This window comes from Lutra lutra, chromosome 17 (assembly GCF_902655055.1).
Source record: "Lutra lutra chromosome 17, mLutLut1.2, whole genome shotgun sequence".
Lineage (NCBI taxonomy): Eukaryota > Metazoa > Chordata > Mammalia > Carnivora > Mustelidae > Lutra > Lutra lutra.
This window is the reverse complement of record NC_062294.1, coordinates 25,940,151-25,956,878: the sequence shown is the minus strand read 5'-3', so window position 1 is coordinate 25,956,878 and position 16,728 is coordinate 25,940,151. Positions and strand designations below refer to the sequence as shown.

Here is a 16,728-nt window from a genome sequence, read left to right as displayed (position 1 = left end):
GGCCATGTCACATGCTGCGTTGGTCCTGAGAACTAAGCTGGAAACTGTAGGGAGAAGCAGCTGGGAACTAAGATTCCCAGGGTCTGTAAGAAGTTCCTCCTAGACATGGACCTACATGCTCCCCCAGTTACAGCTCTCCTAACCCTCTTTCTTACTCTAGGGTCCCCACCTCTATGCCCTCTGCTTCCAACTACAACAGGTGCCTCTCTCTCAACCACTTCTTCTAAAAAATAATTGAGTACTTCCTGTGTTCCAGACCCTGTACAGGTGCTGGGATTATAACAGTGAACAAACATCCTGCCCTCCATTTATTTATTCATCCATTCATGATTTTTAGAGAGGGTGGGAGAGTTGGGGAGCAGCAGAGGCAGAGGGTGAGGCTCTTAAGGCAGCTCCATGCCCAGCACGGAGCCCTATGTCAAGGCACATGACCTGAGCCAAAATCCAGAGTTGGACGCTTGACTGACTGAGCCACCCAGGCACCCCCTGGCCTACAGTTGATACCTGCTATCTCTGTCCTGCCTCTCCCCAAGGAGAGCCCTCAGCCCTGTGAGGTTCCAGCCTCGCTGTCATGCCTTTACCAGTGGCTGCCGGATCTCGGGTTCCGGGCACAGTTCCCCAGGCAGAGAGGGAGATCCTGCCTCGTGTAATTCGAGTTCAGCTGCAAGTACAGGGCAGGGCACTGATGCATCAGGAAGCTGAAGGCAGTGAGCGGAGGAGAGGGTTATGAGGTGGAAAGCCTCAGCTGTTCCCTCCCTCAATCCCACTATTCCACGCTCAGGCCCCGAAAACTTAGTGAATCCCCATAGAGATGTTCTTGGAATTCCACAAACTCTTTCCATGTTTTATACCCCTGATCATTTCTGTAACTCTGCTCATCCCCTTCACATACAGACTATGTTTTCCCCCTTTCCTAGACCACAGGATGAATGCCCTCTACAAAACGGAAGGGTTGGCTCAAAGAATCTGGAAATCCTTTCCACCTGGAACTGCCCTGTCACAGCTGCCCAGGCTCCACCCTGTACTCTGACGGAAAGTTTTCAGAAGAATTACCTGGGGAGGCGGGACAGAGAGGAGGGGCGGCTAGATCGTTCCTGCTTGTCCTGCTCTCTGCCTTACCATCACCATACGATAGTCTCAAGAAATAAGGACTCAGGGACACCCCAGCTCCAGACAGGGGAAGGAGGGGCCCCTGGGGAAGTGCTGCCTGTCCCCTATTCCCACCACCCTGAGCGCCACACCCTCCTGATTCCTTTCAGGTTCAGACCGTGCTGTCCACAGTCCACCATCGCCCTGGCACAGAAGCACCCAAGTCCGCCTCCTTGGAGACATATTCCAGCTCTGCCCTGGGTGGGTCGACCCGATGGGGTGGAGGCAGGTGGCAGGGCAGGAAAGGATTGACCTGAGGCAGAACAAAGGAGACAACAGATCATCTAGTGTACCGCAGGAGAGCAGTGGGCAAGACAGCCAAGGAGAGACTGTCTGCCGGGAAGCAAAGGAGAGACTGGTGGGTCTAGAGCTAAGGGGAGGAGTGAGGAGGTATAGGAATGTATAAAATGTTCTTTTTCCAGTCTCTGTGTCCGGTTGTAAGTAGTCTGTTGATCAGCGAGGGCCTGTGGGTATTTTGAGGTGGGCTGCCTAATGAACCTGTTTGCATTCAGCTTGGTTGTCACCGTGGACCGGCGGCCTCACTCAGCTTTCCATTCCTCAACCCTATTGCCTAAAAGCAGCTTCTATATTCCCCCCACCCCCCAACAGACTGACAGTGACAAATCTTTGGCATTTGGGTAGAGGTGTCATTTTCAGTAGCTGCTTCATGCTGGACCAGGCAGCAGCGGGGAAGAGGGGAGCACGCCGTCCTTACCTAAATTTGTTGGTCCATGGGGGGTTAGACCAAATGCACAGTATTATATTAACGTGCTGATAGGTGATTTGAGTGAAACTTCTTGGTGGCCAGGTCCACGGGATCCTCCAGTGGGATGGGCTGGAATCTTGGCTGAACCATCATCATTTGTACGTGGAATTGTTGGATTCTAGAAGAGACACATTTAACAAAGAGATTAAAGAGAGGGAACCAATAACTAGGAGCACAACTACTGAGGCCAGGGGTCCTAAGGGAAGAAGCCAGGATAGCCAAGACCAGGTTTCTTTTCAGAAAAACCATCTTTTGTGTTGCGAAGTCCCAAAGGGAGAAAGCCTACTGAAATCAAATTATGGACATTTTCTTGTATTTGTGTTTATAAAAAAGAGTTCCATGGAGGGGCCCTACCTCTTGATCTGGGAATTTGCCCTGGGGCCAGGAAACATTACATAAAAAGATGAGACATTTTTCCTTAGGTCTTTGTGAGGGGGGTCAAATTTGTTCCAGTTTTTAAGATTGCAGCCAAAGGGGGGCACCTGGGTGGCTCAGTGGGTTAAGCCTCTGCCTTCCACTCAGGTCGTGATCTCAGGATCCTGGGATCGAGCCCTCCCTCTCTCTCTCTCTCTCTGCCTGCCCCCTGCCTACCTGTAATCTCTTTCTGTCAAATGAATAAATAAAATGAATAAATAAAATCTTTTTTTTTTAAGATTTTATTTATTTATTTCACAGAGACAGAGATCACAAGTAGGCAGAGAAGCAGGCAGAGAGAGAGGAGGAAGCGGGCTCCCCGCGGAGCAGAGAGCCCGATGTGGGACTCGATCCCAGGACTCTGGGATTATGACCTGAGCCGAAGGCAAAGGCTTTAACCCATTGAGCCACCCAGGCGCCCTGAATAAATAAAATCTTAAAAAAAAAAAAAAAAAAAAAAAAAGATTACAGCCAAAGGGCAAATCTAAAGGAATAGAGGGGATTTGTCCCAAACTGGGAGGAATTCTCAAAGGGGTGTCCCACTAAAGGGAATAGAGCGCCAACTAGTGGTCACAATTTCAGTCAGGGGGGGCCCTGTGGACCTGAGAAAGGACTTTTTTCGCAGGGCAACTGACTCCAGTGGGGCAACCCAGCAAGGAGATAAGGTGGTGGCAAATGGTAATTGGAATCCCTTCTGGGGTGTCCCCTGCAACAGGGAAAGCTAGACACGGGGGGAGAAAACTGGGTTGGAAAAAGGACGGGGAGGACCCACCACTGACTCTTAGGTACATATTCTGCCCACAGACCAGGATGGCAGCTGACCCTGTGGGAACAAAGGAAGAAAGGTGAGGCCCTAAAGAAGCAAGGTGGCTGAGAGGCAGCCAGCGTCAGGAAAGGATCCCAATTGAGTCCAGAACGGGTGTAGATTCACCCTGGATGAGCTGCTGCTGCCAGTTGAGCTACAGGGAGGGAATGGAGGCCTCCAGAGGGATGGAGTGGGAGAGGGGAGGAAGGCGGTCCTTCAGCATCACGGGCAGGGACAGTCCAACCCCTCTACTGTTAGACCTTCAGATCACACTTGGGAGCCACCCTGGCCAGAGATCTTCAGTTATCTGAGGAGTGATAGGGTTAGACCACCCAAGGGTCGAAGGAGAGGGAGGGAAGGATCCCTCCAAAGGGGAGGGGAAATCCCTCAAGCTTTTGGGCAAGGGTAGTCTGGCAGGTTCCTCCTTGGACTTCACATTGGAATAACCTCAGCAGAGACTGTCAGTTCCCCAAAGAGTACTAGACTCAGTCCCCTGAAGGAAAGTCCCCAGAAATACCTGGAGATTCTGAGGAGAGTCCCCAGGATTGGCAGAGGGGCCCCGTAAGGGCCACCAAATGTGGGGCAACCCAGTCGGGTGGAGGCGAGGGCATGAGCAGTGAAAGGATTCACCTGAGAAGTTTATCTAGTGCACTTCAAGGGAACAGTGGGCAGAGCAGCCAAGAGGAGACTGTCTGTTGGGAGGCAAGGGTTGGGGCTGTAGTTAAGGGGGACAATGAGCAGGTATGAGAATGTACGGAATTCCCGTTTTTGGTCCCTGTGCCTGGTTGTAAGTACCCCATTGGTCAGCGAGGGCCCGTGGGTATTTTGAGGTGGGCTGCCTGATGAACCTGTTTGCATTCAGCCCGGTCGTCACTGTGCGCCCCTGGCCTCACTTAGCTTTCCATTGCTCAAGCTTGTTGCCTAAAGGGGCCTCTATACCCTAGGTAACCTTGCACTACGATGAAACCTCTCTAAGCTTCAGTTCCTTCATCTGTAAAATGAGGATAACATTAGTGGAGGTTCTTTGGAGGGTAAAATAAGACTAAGTCTGAAAAATACTCAGTGCTGGGCATAGGAGGAGTTCATTTATTCAACAAATAATCATTCAGTGCCTCCTGTGTGCTAGGCATTGGGAAGGTAGCAGCAAAAACAGCAAGTTCCTGCATTAGTTGATCTTGTACTAAAACAGGGAGGGGCAGGGGATAAGCAATAATAAATGAATAAAGCAAGCCGGGCAACCAAAGTGCTGTGAAAAGTAATGAAGCAGAACAAGTTGCTGGAGTGACAAAGGAGTGGGCGGCTTCTTTTGTTTGGGGAGATCTCTCTGAGGAGGATCTGAGCGGAGAGCTGAATGAGCTGAGCAGGTTTCTAGTGGCACAGGGTCCCAGGCAGGGGACCAGAAAGTGCAAAGGCCCTGAGGTTGACATCTGGTGAGTCTGCAGGTGAGGCTGAACCAGAGCTGCGATGGTAGTGGCTGTAATGGTGATGCTGTTGGTGGTGGTGGTGGTTGTGATGGTGTTATTGTTGGTGGTGGTTGTGATGGTGGTGGTGGTTGTAATAGTGATGGTGTTGGTGGTGGTGGTGGTTGTGATGATGTTATTGTTGGTGGTGGTTGTGATGGTGGTGGTGGTTGTAATGGTGATGGCGTTGTTGGTCGCGGTTGTGGTTGTGATGGTGGTGGTGGTTATAGTATTGTTGGGTCAGAGGGTTTAGTTCTGATTCTTTCTGGGAAACAATGTGTGATCTATAGATATACAAAGGAAGGCTGAGTTAATCAATCACATGCACTAAAGGTGCTTGCTTAAAAACACTATGAAGGAGGTGCCTGGGGGACACAGTTAGTTGGGTGTCCAGCTCTTGGTTTTGGCTTAGGTCATTACACCATAGGTTGTGGGATTGAGCCCAGAGTCTGGCTCATGCTCTGCACGGAGTCTGCTTCAGATTCTCTCCTCCTCTCCCTCTGCCCCTCCCCCTCCTGCACAATTGCTCTCTCTCTCTCTAATAAACAAATCTTAAAAAACAAACAAACAAAAAGACTACTAAGTTGGCTGGAAGGGCCAAGGCAGAGGCTTTAGAATCACCAAATTAGGGGTGCCTGGATGGCTCAGTCAGTTAAGCATCTGTGTTCAGCTCACGACATGATCCTGTGGTCCTGGAATCTGACATGGGCTTCCTTGCTCAGCGGGAAATGCTTCTCCCTCTGCCTCTACCCACCACCTGTTTGTGCTCTCTATCTCAAATAAATAAATAAAATCTTTCTAAAAAATCACCAAATTAGCAGGATATTATAATAGTCTAGGCAACAGATGAAAGTGAACTGGACTGGCTGGAAAGGTGGGGAGAAGTGATACTGGTAATGATCTCCAGACCAGAGGGCACAGCCCTAACCATCTTATACCCACCTGAACAACCACTTACTGGGGTGGCCATGTGATACTGGTATCTTCAGACAGGGTTGCTCATGTTGGCAGCATCACACCCCTGGGGGCCATGTGTCCCCAGCAGGGTGAGTAGAGGTGGAGGGTGTTAAGGCAATGCCCAGAAGCATGCGGGAAGTTTCTAGAACCTGCAGAGAGGAGTCAGTCCAAGGTTCTTCCAGGGTTAAGGGTAAAACCACAATATACTACACTTCTGGCCACATGGTCCAATTATTTTACACCCAACATGCTGAAAACTTACAGTACAGCATGTGAGACCTGAGCTTGTGCCCTCTGGCCTCTCAGAGCCGGGGAACACCTCCATGCCATACCATAGGGAGCTAAGGCACCGCTACAACCCACTCCCCGGAAGAAAGTTACCAAGTACCAGCCAGCTCTGACAAGCCAGTGAGCTCTATTCTGATTTGGGGGAAGAGTTCCCAGTTTATGTTTTACAATTTGGCTTACCCAGATGGGGGTGAAAGCTTTCAGGTTCTCTCATCTCACCTCTTCCCACTTCTTGTAGCTTTCCAGCAATCTCCAGTTGTGCACACGCAGTAGGAACTTGGAGGGGCTGGGCAGAAATCTGAGCTCGAGTGCCCAGGAAATGCTCCTAAAGCGTTCATTCCCATTTGAAAACCAAAGTTTGGTGACCTCTAGTAGCTTCCTGGATACAGCAATCCTTTGTCAAAGGTCAAATGAAATTGCGAATAAATAAATAAATAAATAAATAAGTAAGTAAACAAATAAGTAAAAGGGTGAGGCACTCCCTATTTTGGGATTTCTGCAATGGCTAATCAGAACCCTGAGGGCCGAGCACGGGAAGCACAGGCAGGAACACTCTCAGGACTACCCATCTCCTTTGAGTTGTCACCCGCTCCTGGTGAGAGACATCCTGCTGCTTATTTTGTTTAAAAACACCTTAGTGTGCTGGGGACCCTGGCTGGCTCAGTCGGTAGAGCATGTGACTCTTGGTGTCTGGGTCCTGAGTTGGAGCCCCAACTGGTGTGCAGCCTACTGGGAAAAAAAAAAAAAAATCACAGAGTGCTGTAGTTGGCCTGAATCACTTAATGAAGTCAGAGCCAATTCCGAGTTACCCCTAGACTAACTTATATATTTGCACTTAGATATGTACACTCTCTTGGGTGGGAGAGACAGGTGTAGCGTGACAGCAAATGCTGCGGGTGAAATCAAGGGCAGTCCTCTCTCATGCATCAGAGTGAATGTTCTATCCAAGGTGGATCAGGGTCTGTCTGCTGAGAGTTTTGCCAAGGCCTTTGCAGGTTTCTTCTTGATTAGCTCAGCATACGAGGCAGGGTCCTTCTGCCAGGAAGCTGTACAGCCAGGGGGACAACCCTGCCCTTAGAAACAAAAAATTCTGAATTCTAGTCCATACTCTGTTTCTTAATGCCTGGAAGGCCTCAGGGTAGTTTGTTCTCCTGTCTATAAAGTGGATAATAATGCCTATTCTAAACAATAAAATTAACCCTGGAGTACACCAAACTTCTCTATGATTTGAATTCTCTCTCTCTTTTTAAAGATTTTATTTATTTATCTGACAGAGAGCTAGAGAGGGAGAGCATAAGTAGGCAGAGCGGCAGGCAGAGGGAGAGGGAGAAGCAGGCTCCCCGCTGAGCAGGGTGCCTGACGTGGGGCTTGATCCCAGGATCCTGGGATCATGACCTGAGCCAAAGGCAGACGCTTAACCGACTGAGCCACTCAGGTGCCCCTATGGTTTGAATTCTTAATAGGACAATCCTTAATAAGAATAATACATAAGGACTTATATATTAATAAGGATTGCAAATATATATATTTGCAATTTAAAGAGCAAAAAGAAAGGGATGCCTGGCTGTCTCAGTTGGGGTGTGTGACTCTTGATCTCAGTGTCATGAGTTCAAGCCCCATGTTGGGCATAGAGATTACTTAAAATTAAAAAAAAAAAAGGGAAAAAGAAATCAAACTTTTAAAAAGATCACTGTATTTTGTGAAATGATTATCACAAGTTTAGTTAACATCCATCACCTCACATAGCTACAAACATTTTTTTTCTTATGATGAGAACTTTTAAGGTTTACTCCACCAACAACCTTCAAATACACAATACAGTATTATTAACTTTGTAACCATGCTGTTTATTATATCCTCAGAACCTACCCATCTTATAATAGATAGTTTTTACCTATTGACTACCTTCCTCCATTTTCCCCACTCTCCAAAAATAAGATTATTTATTCGTTTATTTTAAAGACTTTATTTATTTTGTCATTGAAAGGGAGAGAGAGCACAAGCAGGGGGAGCAGTAGATAAGCCGACTCCCCACTGAGCAGGGACCACCCCCCCCCCCCATGTCTGACTTGATCCCAGGACCTCATATTCATGACCTGAAGGCATGCAGCTTAACCCGCTTAACCAACTAAGCCACCCCTCACTTCCTCAGCAGGAGGAAGTCTACCCTTGATAACCACAGCACGAAGAAAACAGATTTCCTTTTCCTCCAGCAACAGCCCAGCCAATGAGAGCCGGTCACAACTCAGCCAATGAGAAGTCATAACACTTCATAACTCTCAGTTTACTCCAATGGACTTTCAGTTTACAAAAGCCCCTCCCAGCTCTCCAAGTTCCTCTGGAAAAGGCAGTTCTCCCTTCTCCCCATTTGCCTCTGGTTTTGCCATTAGCTTGTCAGTTCCGAGTTGCAATTCTCTGCTATTTCCATATCAACCCATCTTGCTGGCAAAATAACTGACAATTTTATCATTAAGGTTAACACAGGGTAGGGGGAATAAAGATCAAAGTCAGAATAATCTTTATCCTCCAAATATATACCCCAAATTCCATTTTTCCATTGATCTCCATCTCAGTGTTCTCATTCTAGTCTGTACGTCACTGTCACCTCTGCCTGGACCACTGCAACAGGCCAACCCTTGAGGTAAACACTTTTTTTTTTTTTTTAAGATTTAAAGATCCATGCCAAGCAAAGAGCCGGATGTGGGACTTGATCCCAGGACCCTGAGATCATGACCTGAGCCGAAGGCAGAGGCTTAACCCACTGAGCCACCCAGGTGCCCCAACACTTTTTTTATTTGTTTGTTTGTGTGTTTGTTTGTTTAAAGTAAGCTCTATGGGGGCGCCTGGGTGGTTCAGTCATTAGGGGTCTGCCTTCAGCTCAGGTCATGATGCCAGGGTCCTGGGATCCGGCTCCCTGTTCCACAGGAAGCCTGCTTCTCCCTCTCTACTCCCCCTGCTTGTGTTCCCCTCTCTCACTGTGTCTCTCTCTGTCAAATAAAATCTTTTAAAAAAAGAAAAAAAATAAATAAAGTAAGCTCTATGCCCAGTGTAGGCTTGAACTCATGACCCTGAAGATCAAGCATCATTTCTTTTTTTTTTGGTAAGATTTTATTTATTTATTTGACAGAGAGAGATCACAAGTAGACGGAGAGGCAGGCAGAGAGAGAGAGAGAGAGAGAGAGAGAGAGAGAGAAGCAGGCTCCCTGCTGAGCAGAGAGCCTGATGCGGGACTCGATCCCAGGACCCTGAGATCATGACCTGAGCCGAAGGCAGCGGCTTAACCCACTGAGCCACCCAGGCGCCCATCAAGCATCATTTCTTATTTAAAAAAAAAAAAAAAAAATTTGTGGGTTGGGGATGCCTGGGTGTCTTAGACAGTTAAGCATCTGCCTTTGGCTCAGGTCATGATCCCAGGGTCCTGGGATCAAGCCCCATGTCAGGCTCCCAGCTGAGCTGGGAGCCTGCTTCTTCCTCTCCCTCCTGCTCCTGCTTTTTCTAATTATTTTTTTATTTTTAACTTTTTTTTACAGATTTTATTTTTTATTTGACAAAGAAAGAGACAGAGAGCAAGAGCGCAAGTAGGTAGAGCTGCAGGCAGAGGGAGGGGAAGAAGCAGGCTCCCCCCACACCACCCCACTGAGCAGAGAGCCTGCTGCAGGGCTCCATCTCAGGACCCTGGGACCATGACCTGAGCCACCCAGGCGCCCCTCTCCATTTTTTAAAAAAAGTAGGCTCCACCCAGTGTGGAGCCAGTGCAGAGCTTGAAGTCATGACCCTGAGATTAGGACCTGACCTGAGAACAAGAGTAAGACACTTAACTGACTGAGCCACCCAGGCACCCCTTTCTTTTATCTCTGAAGGATAACTTCATAGAGTACAGAATTCTAGGTTGTTGTTTTTTTTTTCCTTTCAATATTTAAAATATTTTACTCCACTCTCTTCTTGGTTGTATGGTGTCTGAGGAGAAATCAGATGTAGTTCTCGAGTGGAAAGCCCGAAGCGGGGCTTGATCTCAGGACCCCCAGATCATCACTCAAGCCAAAGGCAGACACTAACTGACTGAGCCACCCAGGTGCCCCTCAGATGTAGTTCTTTTTTTTTTTTTTTAAGATTTTATTTATTTATTTGACAGAGAGAGAGATCACAAGGAGGCAGAGAGGCAGGCAGAGGGACAGGAGGAAGCAGGCTCCCCAACGAGCAGAGACCCCGATGGGGGGGCTCAATCCCAGGACCCTGAAATCATGACCTGAGCCGAAGGCAGAGGCTTTAACCCACTGAGCCACCCAGGTGCCCCTATCGTTCTTATCTTTACTTCTCTATAGGTGTTCTCCTTACCTTTCCCCATCCCACCTGCCCCAGCTCTTTTAGGATTTTTAAATTTATCTTTGACTTTTTTGTATTTTGGAAATGATATGATTCGGTGTCATTTTTAAAAAAAAAATAACCTTTATACTCAATGTGGGGCTCAAACTCACAACCCTCACATCAAGAATCCTATGTTTGGGGTGCCTGAGTGGCTCAGTGGGTTAAAGCCTCTGCCTTCGGCTCAGGTCATGATCTCAGGGACCTGGGATCAAGCCCCGCATTGGGCTCTCTGCTCAACGGAGAGCCTGCCTTCCCCTCTGTCTCTGCCTGCCTCTCTGCCTACTTGTGATCTCTGTCTCTGTCAAATAAATAAATAAAAATCTTAAAAAAAAAAAAAAAAGAATCCTATGTTCTACCAACTGAGCCAGCCAGGTGCCCCTAGGTGTCATATTTTTTTGGCATTTATGCTGCTTGGTGTTCTCTGACCTTCCTGGTTCTGTGATTTGGTGTGTGACATTAATTTAGGGGGAATTCTCAGTCATTATTTTTTCAAAAAATTTTTTTTCTGTTCCTTTTTCTCTTCTTCTAGTATTCCCATGGTGGATGGTAGTCCCTGATAGTTCTTGGATTTCTGTTTTTGTTTTGTTTTTAGTCTTTTTTCTATTTACTGTTCAGTTTTGGACATTTCCACTGAGAAATCCTGAAGCTCAGAGAGTCTTTCCTCAGCTGTATCTAATCTACTAATACACCCATGAAATGCATGCTTCATCTCTCTTCCTGTGTTTTTGATCTCTTGCACTTCTTATTGGTTCTTAGAATTTCTATCTTTCTGCATGCACTGTCCATGTATTCTTACATGCTACCTACTTTATCCACCAGAGCTCTTTTGGCCTATTGTTCATCATTGTTTTAAATTCCTTGTCTGGGGGCACCTGGGAGGCTCAGTTGGTTAAGTGTCTGTCTTTGGCTTGGGTCATGATCCAGGAGTCCTGGGATCAAGCCTACCACATCCGGCTCCCTGCTCCACCCTGCATCTCCTTCTCCCTCTGCCCCCTCCCCACCACCCTTGCTCATGCTTTCTCTCAAATAAGTGAATAAAATCTTTTTAAAAAGTAAAATAAATTCCTTGTCTGTTAATTCCATAATCCTTGCCATATCTAACCATATTTTTGGCCTTTAATTGGTCTCATAATTTTTTCTTGATGACTGGACATAATGGATTGGGTAAAAGGAACTGCTATACATAGGCTTTTCCTTTTTTCTCTTTTTAAAAGATTTATTTATTTATTTATTTATTTGAGAGAGAGAGAGAGAGAGAGCACAAGCACAAGCAGGGGGAGCAGCAGAGGGAGAGGAGAAGCAGGCTCCCCACCAAACAGGGAGTCCAATATGGGGCTTGATCCCAGGACACTGGGATCATGACCTGAGCTGAAGGCAGATGCTTAACCAACTGAGCCACCCAGGCACCCCTACATAGGCTTTGCATGAAAGAGTGGCCAGGTCTTAGAGGAAGGGCAGCATTGTGTAATCCTATGACTCAGCTGCAGGCTTCAGTGATTCTGTGTGCCCCTGGCCTGTGAACCTCACACAGGGTTCTCATTTCTCTCCCCCGTGTTTTCTAGATGGGGCAGAGCCAGTAGAGTGGGCTGGACCTCTCTATTCCCTCTCCTCCACAGGGAACGCTAGAGCTGGTTGGAGTTGGGTATTTCCCTTCCCTTAGGTCAGTTAGGCTCTGATAAAAATCCCAGCAGGTTAGGCGCTGGTTAAATGTTAAGTTTCCTCTGAGGGCAGATCTTGTTCAAGAACAGAATGCTCTGGCATGTTTCAAAACAGTGTCTTCTACTCTCCCCTCCTGGAAACTCTAGGGGATTTTCCTCTGACATTTCCTATGAGAACCTGCAGAGCTCCAGGAGGTAAAATGACCAAAGTGGGCCCTCTCCCCATGACTGGGTCCCCTTGTGTTTTCTCTCTTAGATTTGTGCACACTGAACCTCCAGCCATTCAACAGCTACAGCTCTGAGGGCCCTGCCCTGGCATGGGTTTCTGCCCACAAGGGCTTCTGCCCCGTAATTGGATGTCACTCTCTCCAGTTTTGGGGGGCGCAGCAGGGTCCCCTGTAATCTGGCATCTTACCCATCTAAGAGGAGTTGTTGGCTGCAGCTTGCTCAGCTTTTTACTTGTTAGAATGGAGTGGCCACAACCAAGCTTCTTAGATGCTGGACTGGAAACACATGAATTTCATTTTTAATGGAGGAATGAAGAGTCTCTTCATTATGCCTCTTCCCTCCCAGGAAACACAAAGTGTTCCTTCACGGGACAGTGTGTCTGCCTTCTTCCTGGCTATAATGTCTCTGGCCTTTGTCTACACCAACTGAAATTTTTTTCAATGTATCAAGCAGTGAATTATTACCAAATCCGGATTTGGAATATCTAGTCTGTATCTAGCATATGTACCTACGTAACTGGTTTCTGGGATTATTTGATTGGCCTGATTCCCCCACCAGACTGGAGGGCAGAATCTAGAGGTGGTCCTGCCCCCAATTTGGGGGCATCCCTCAGGGGTCCTAGGCAGGAGCCAAATCACAAGGAGCTCTAGTAACTCAGGGAAGAGGAGTCTCCGATTTCATGAGAAGAAACACACAAAAGTGACCTCTATTGACCAAAAGAAGACACTGCAGTTACTTTTCCTCCCTTCTAGCAGAGGGAAAGGATCAACATAATCCCACCAGCTTCCAGGCACTTCATGTGTGTTTAAGCCACTTGTCCTTGGATTTACAATGTTGAGGTCTACAAGGTGGGCACCATCACTCCCACTTTAGAGCTGAGAAAAGCAGGGTTGAGAGACGGGAACTGATTCCGAGTTTCCGCAGTGTTAAGTAGCATGGCTAAGATCCACCCCCCAGGTCTATGCGAGGCTAAAGGCTTGCTCTGTCCACCAGTCCTCTGTTCCTCAAAGTGGGGTCCAAGGACCAGAGCCCAGGCAACATGGGGAGCATTAGCAATACAGACATCATGCAGCGCCTGGGTGGCTCAGTCGGGTGAGCCTCTGGCTCATGGTTTCTGCTCATGTCATGATCTCAGGATCCTGAGCCTGAATCCCACATGGGGTTCAGTGGGTTGTCTGCTTGGGATTCTCTCTCCCTCTCTCCCTTTGTCCCTTCCCCTCTCTCAAATAAATAAATAAATAAATAAATCTTAAACAACAAAACACAACAACCATCAACACATACTTCAGACCAAGGCCTACTGAATCAGAATTTGTATTCTAAGGAGGATAAATAAAATAAATAAAAATGTTGTCTGTACCTTAATGCTTGAGGAGCGCCCTGCCTCCTGCGAAGCGGTAGGGGAGTCCCAGTTCGTCTTCCTGAAAAGATACTGAGTTCTCATAGTTATTCTGTGAATGTGGATTTCTGGCTACAAAGCACTTCTGTCATTTTCCATGTACCGTCTTTACATTGTCTCCCTTTTCCCCTGGGAGGCAAACAGGGTCTGCGATTATCATTTTGATTTGAGAGCTGGGAAAACAGAAGCCCAGAGGGCTGCCACAATCCGCCCAGAGCTACCTGTCAGCAGGCCTCCCAGCCCTTGGCACAGATTGGCTGGGAGGACAAGCCCCAGATCTTGGGAGGACAACCCCTCAAGATCTGGGGTTGGCTCCAGCACGGGGATGGTAGGTTCCTGAGCTTGCCTTCAGGGGTCAAAAAGGCTAAGGCCTGCTCTGAGAGAGCTGTCAACTATAGGACAACCGCTTACTATGCGCCAGGCTCCGGGCTAAGACACCAGATGGATAAAAGTGTAAAAAAAAAAAAAAAAAAAAACAAATAAAACCACAGGCCTGAGGTAGAGTCCTTTGCCCCCGGATAGCAACCTGAGACTTCAGTGTTGTTTCAGCCTCCCCCAGAAATGTCTTAACTGATGAGCCAGGAATTTCTGGTCGGCACCAGGGAGGCAATCTGTCACCTAGGCCTTCTCCTTCCCCCAAAGGAAGATGAAGTAATTCCCCTAAGATCCCCTGCCTTTCCCTTTAAGGGAAGGTGACTTTGCCTGAAACAATCCTTTCTTTTCTTTTGCTAATAACCGTGTTGTCTACTCCCCCTCCCTTAAGAACCTTCCATTTTGCACAACTCCCTGGAGCATTTTAGTACTTGCTTCATAGGATACTGCCTGATCCATGAATTGCCTAATAAAGCCTACTTGATATTCATATTTACTCAGTTGAATTTTTTTTTTTTAAGAGGTAGGGGTGGGGCACCTGGGTGGCTCAGCGGTTAAGCCTCTGCCTTCAGCTCAGGTCGTGATCTCAGGGTCCTGGGATCGAGTCCCACATCGGGCTCTCTGCTCTGTGGGGAGCCTGCTTCCTCCTCTCTCTCTCTCTCTCTGCTTGCCTCTCTGCCCACTTGTGATCTCTGTCAAATAAATAAAATCTTAAAAAAAAAAAAAAAAAAAGAGGTAGGGGTAGAGGAGAGGGGCAGTTGGAGAGCGAGAGACTTCTAAGCAGGCTCCAAGCTGAGCACAGAGCCACTATGGGGCTCCATTTCAGCCCTGAGATCATGACCTGAGCCAAAATTGAGTTTGGACACTTAACTGAGCCAGCCAGGTACCCCTGAACTTTGTTTTTTGAACAGGAGCTATGCCCTTGCTCCCATGGAGATTACAGCGTAATGGGGACCTAAGATCAGTGCTTACACGTTTCGTGAACAAGATGGGGAGTATCTTGAGTATCATGACTGAATGGATGAACACGGCTGTTTGCCTTTAACATAGGTGAAAACCTTCATTCTCTCTGTTCACTCAGAGAACGTGAAACCAAACCTCAAGTTCTGGCCTTCATGGTCCCTTGTAAAGTATGACCCAAAGCTGTCTCGCCCCTCCAGCCTTTCGAAAGTACTAGGCCACTTCAGAAGTATTTTCCTGGAGAGTCCCCACTCCCACCAGGAGGGAAAGGAGGTATGGTGGAAGATGAGCTGGTTAGACTTCACCCTAGAGGCAAGTCTCATCCCTGCTCCCTCACCCAGGCAATACCTGGCAAACAATGCCCACGTTTCAGTTCTTCAAATGCCAAGTACCAAACACCAGATTCTTCCCCACAGGGCTTTTGCACATGCAGTTCCCATGGCCTGTAAAGGTTTTCTTAACCTCTTTTCGTTTAGTTTATTCCTACTCATCATTCAGGGGCCAGCTCAAATGCCGCTTCCTCCAGGAAGGTTTCCCTGACTCCCCAGACAAGTTTCAGGCCCCCAAAGAGAACATTCTTTACATTTTCTTCTTGGCACATATCACAAATTGCAAGTATGCACTTGTGTGACCACGTGCTTAGCATCAGTCTTACCCATCTGTCCGAGAGTGGAGCTGCTGTCTTGCAGAGTGCCTTCCTGCCAGACCTGAGCAGTGAGTGCCTGGGCTCTGTAACTGGGGTCTGCTCAACACATGCTTCTGAAGGAATGACGGTGGTTGTTCAGGAGTTTGAAGCTCATCCCAGAACGGGAGGTCAGCCAGACACGCAGCACAGAGCCCGGTCTGAAGCCATATGGGGTGGGGAAAATTCCAGGAGAGCTTGAACCAAGGCAGAGGCAGTGGGACAGGAGCCCAGGGGGAAATCCCCAGGTTGGCAGGGAAGGGCTGGTGGGATGTGGAAGAAAGGGGAGTCCTCACGAACCGCTTGTATGTTCCCATCTCGATGAAGAGAGCATGGCAGTACTCATACCTGAGACAGGTCAAAGTCGATTAAGGTCAAAAGTCCCCGCCTACCCTCCCCCAACCCAGCCTACCTCCCTCCAGTCAGTGGCCTGGACTCTGTCCCCAGCACCAGACGGAGGCCACACAGCTCAGCAGCACAGCCTCTTTTTATTAACCATCTTCCCTGGTATGAATGTGCACGAGTAGAAAAGAAACCAAAAAATACCCTGGCAGGGAGGGCAGAGCAGGGGGCTCCTGAGGTTAGGCCAAATGGCCAGATTCCAGCTCCTTCTCCTGACAGGTCTGTTTCTGTGCGAGGACTCCCCTTACATCCCCCATCCCTTAGCTGAAATCCAACCTCAGGGGGCTATGCAGCCCTGCTGACTGGACCTCCTAACCTTGGCAGGGATGGTCGCTGGAAGGGCCTGGCACTATGCAGGGCCTGAGAGAAAGCAGCAGCATGGGTCTTGCCTGAGGGGCTGAGGGTGGGTGGAGGGGGGCACAGGGATGTGAGGAAAGGTGGTCATCCAGGCTGGGAACTGAGCAGAAGCCTACTTCGCCGCAAGCCTGCCTCTGCTCCTGTGAGCTCACTGCCCTGAGTGGTGGGCTGCTGGGTGGGGGTCCCGCTCACCTGTGCTATGGAGGTTTTGGGCAGGAGGGGCTGAGGAAATACTGTGAGTTCCAGGTGGAGGAAGCCCGATTCAATGCCTGGGTTTGGTCGAAGTGAACAGCCGGAGAAGGAAAAATGGGAATGCAGATCAGGAAAACAGTGTCCCTCCTCACCCCATCTGGGGCACAATCCATGTGTGACCTCAGTGTGATTGACAGATGGCTGAGGCTGGCCCAGTGGACCCCTGGAGCTGCAGAAGCGGGCAAGAGAAGGGAGGTCTACTACCCCCAGGCTT

At 48.4% G+C, this 16,728-nt stretch overlaps 1 long non-coding RNA gene across 1 annotated transcript; it reads right to left on the bottom strand.

The window, feature by feature from the left end:
- Window positions 1-381: 381 nt before the first annotated feature.
- LOC125089586 (uncharacterized) lies at window positions 382-14,416 on the bottom strand. The gene is made up of 3 exons (XR_007123984.1): window positions 13,451-14,416; window positions 1,865-2,033; window positions 382-1,402 (listed from the first exon to the last, which is right to left on the bottom strand). It is a non-coding gene; the product is annotated as an uncharacterized LOC125089586 (long non-coding RNA).
- Between the last annotated feature and the right edge of the window lie 2,312 nt (window positions 14,417-16,728).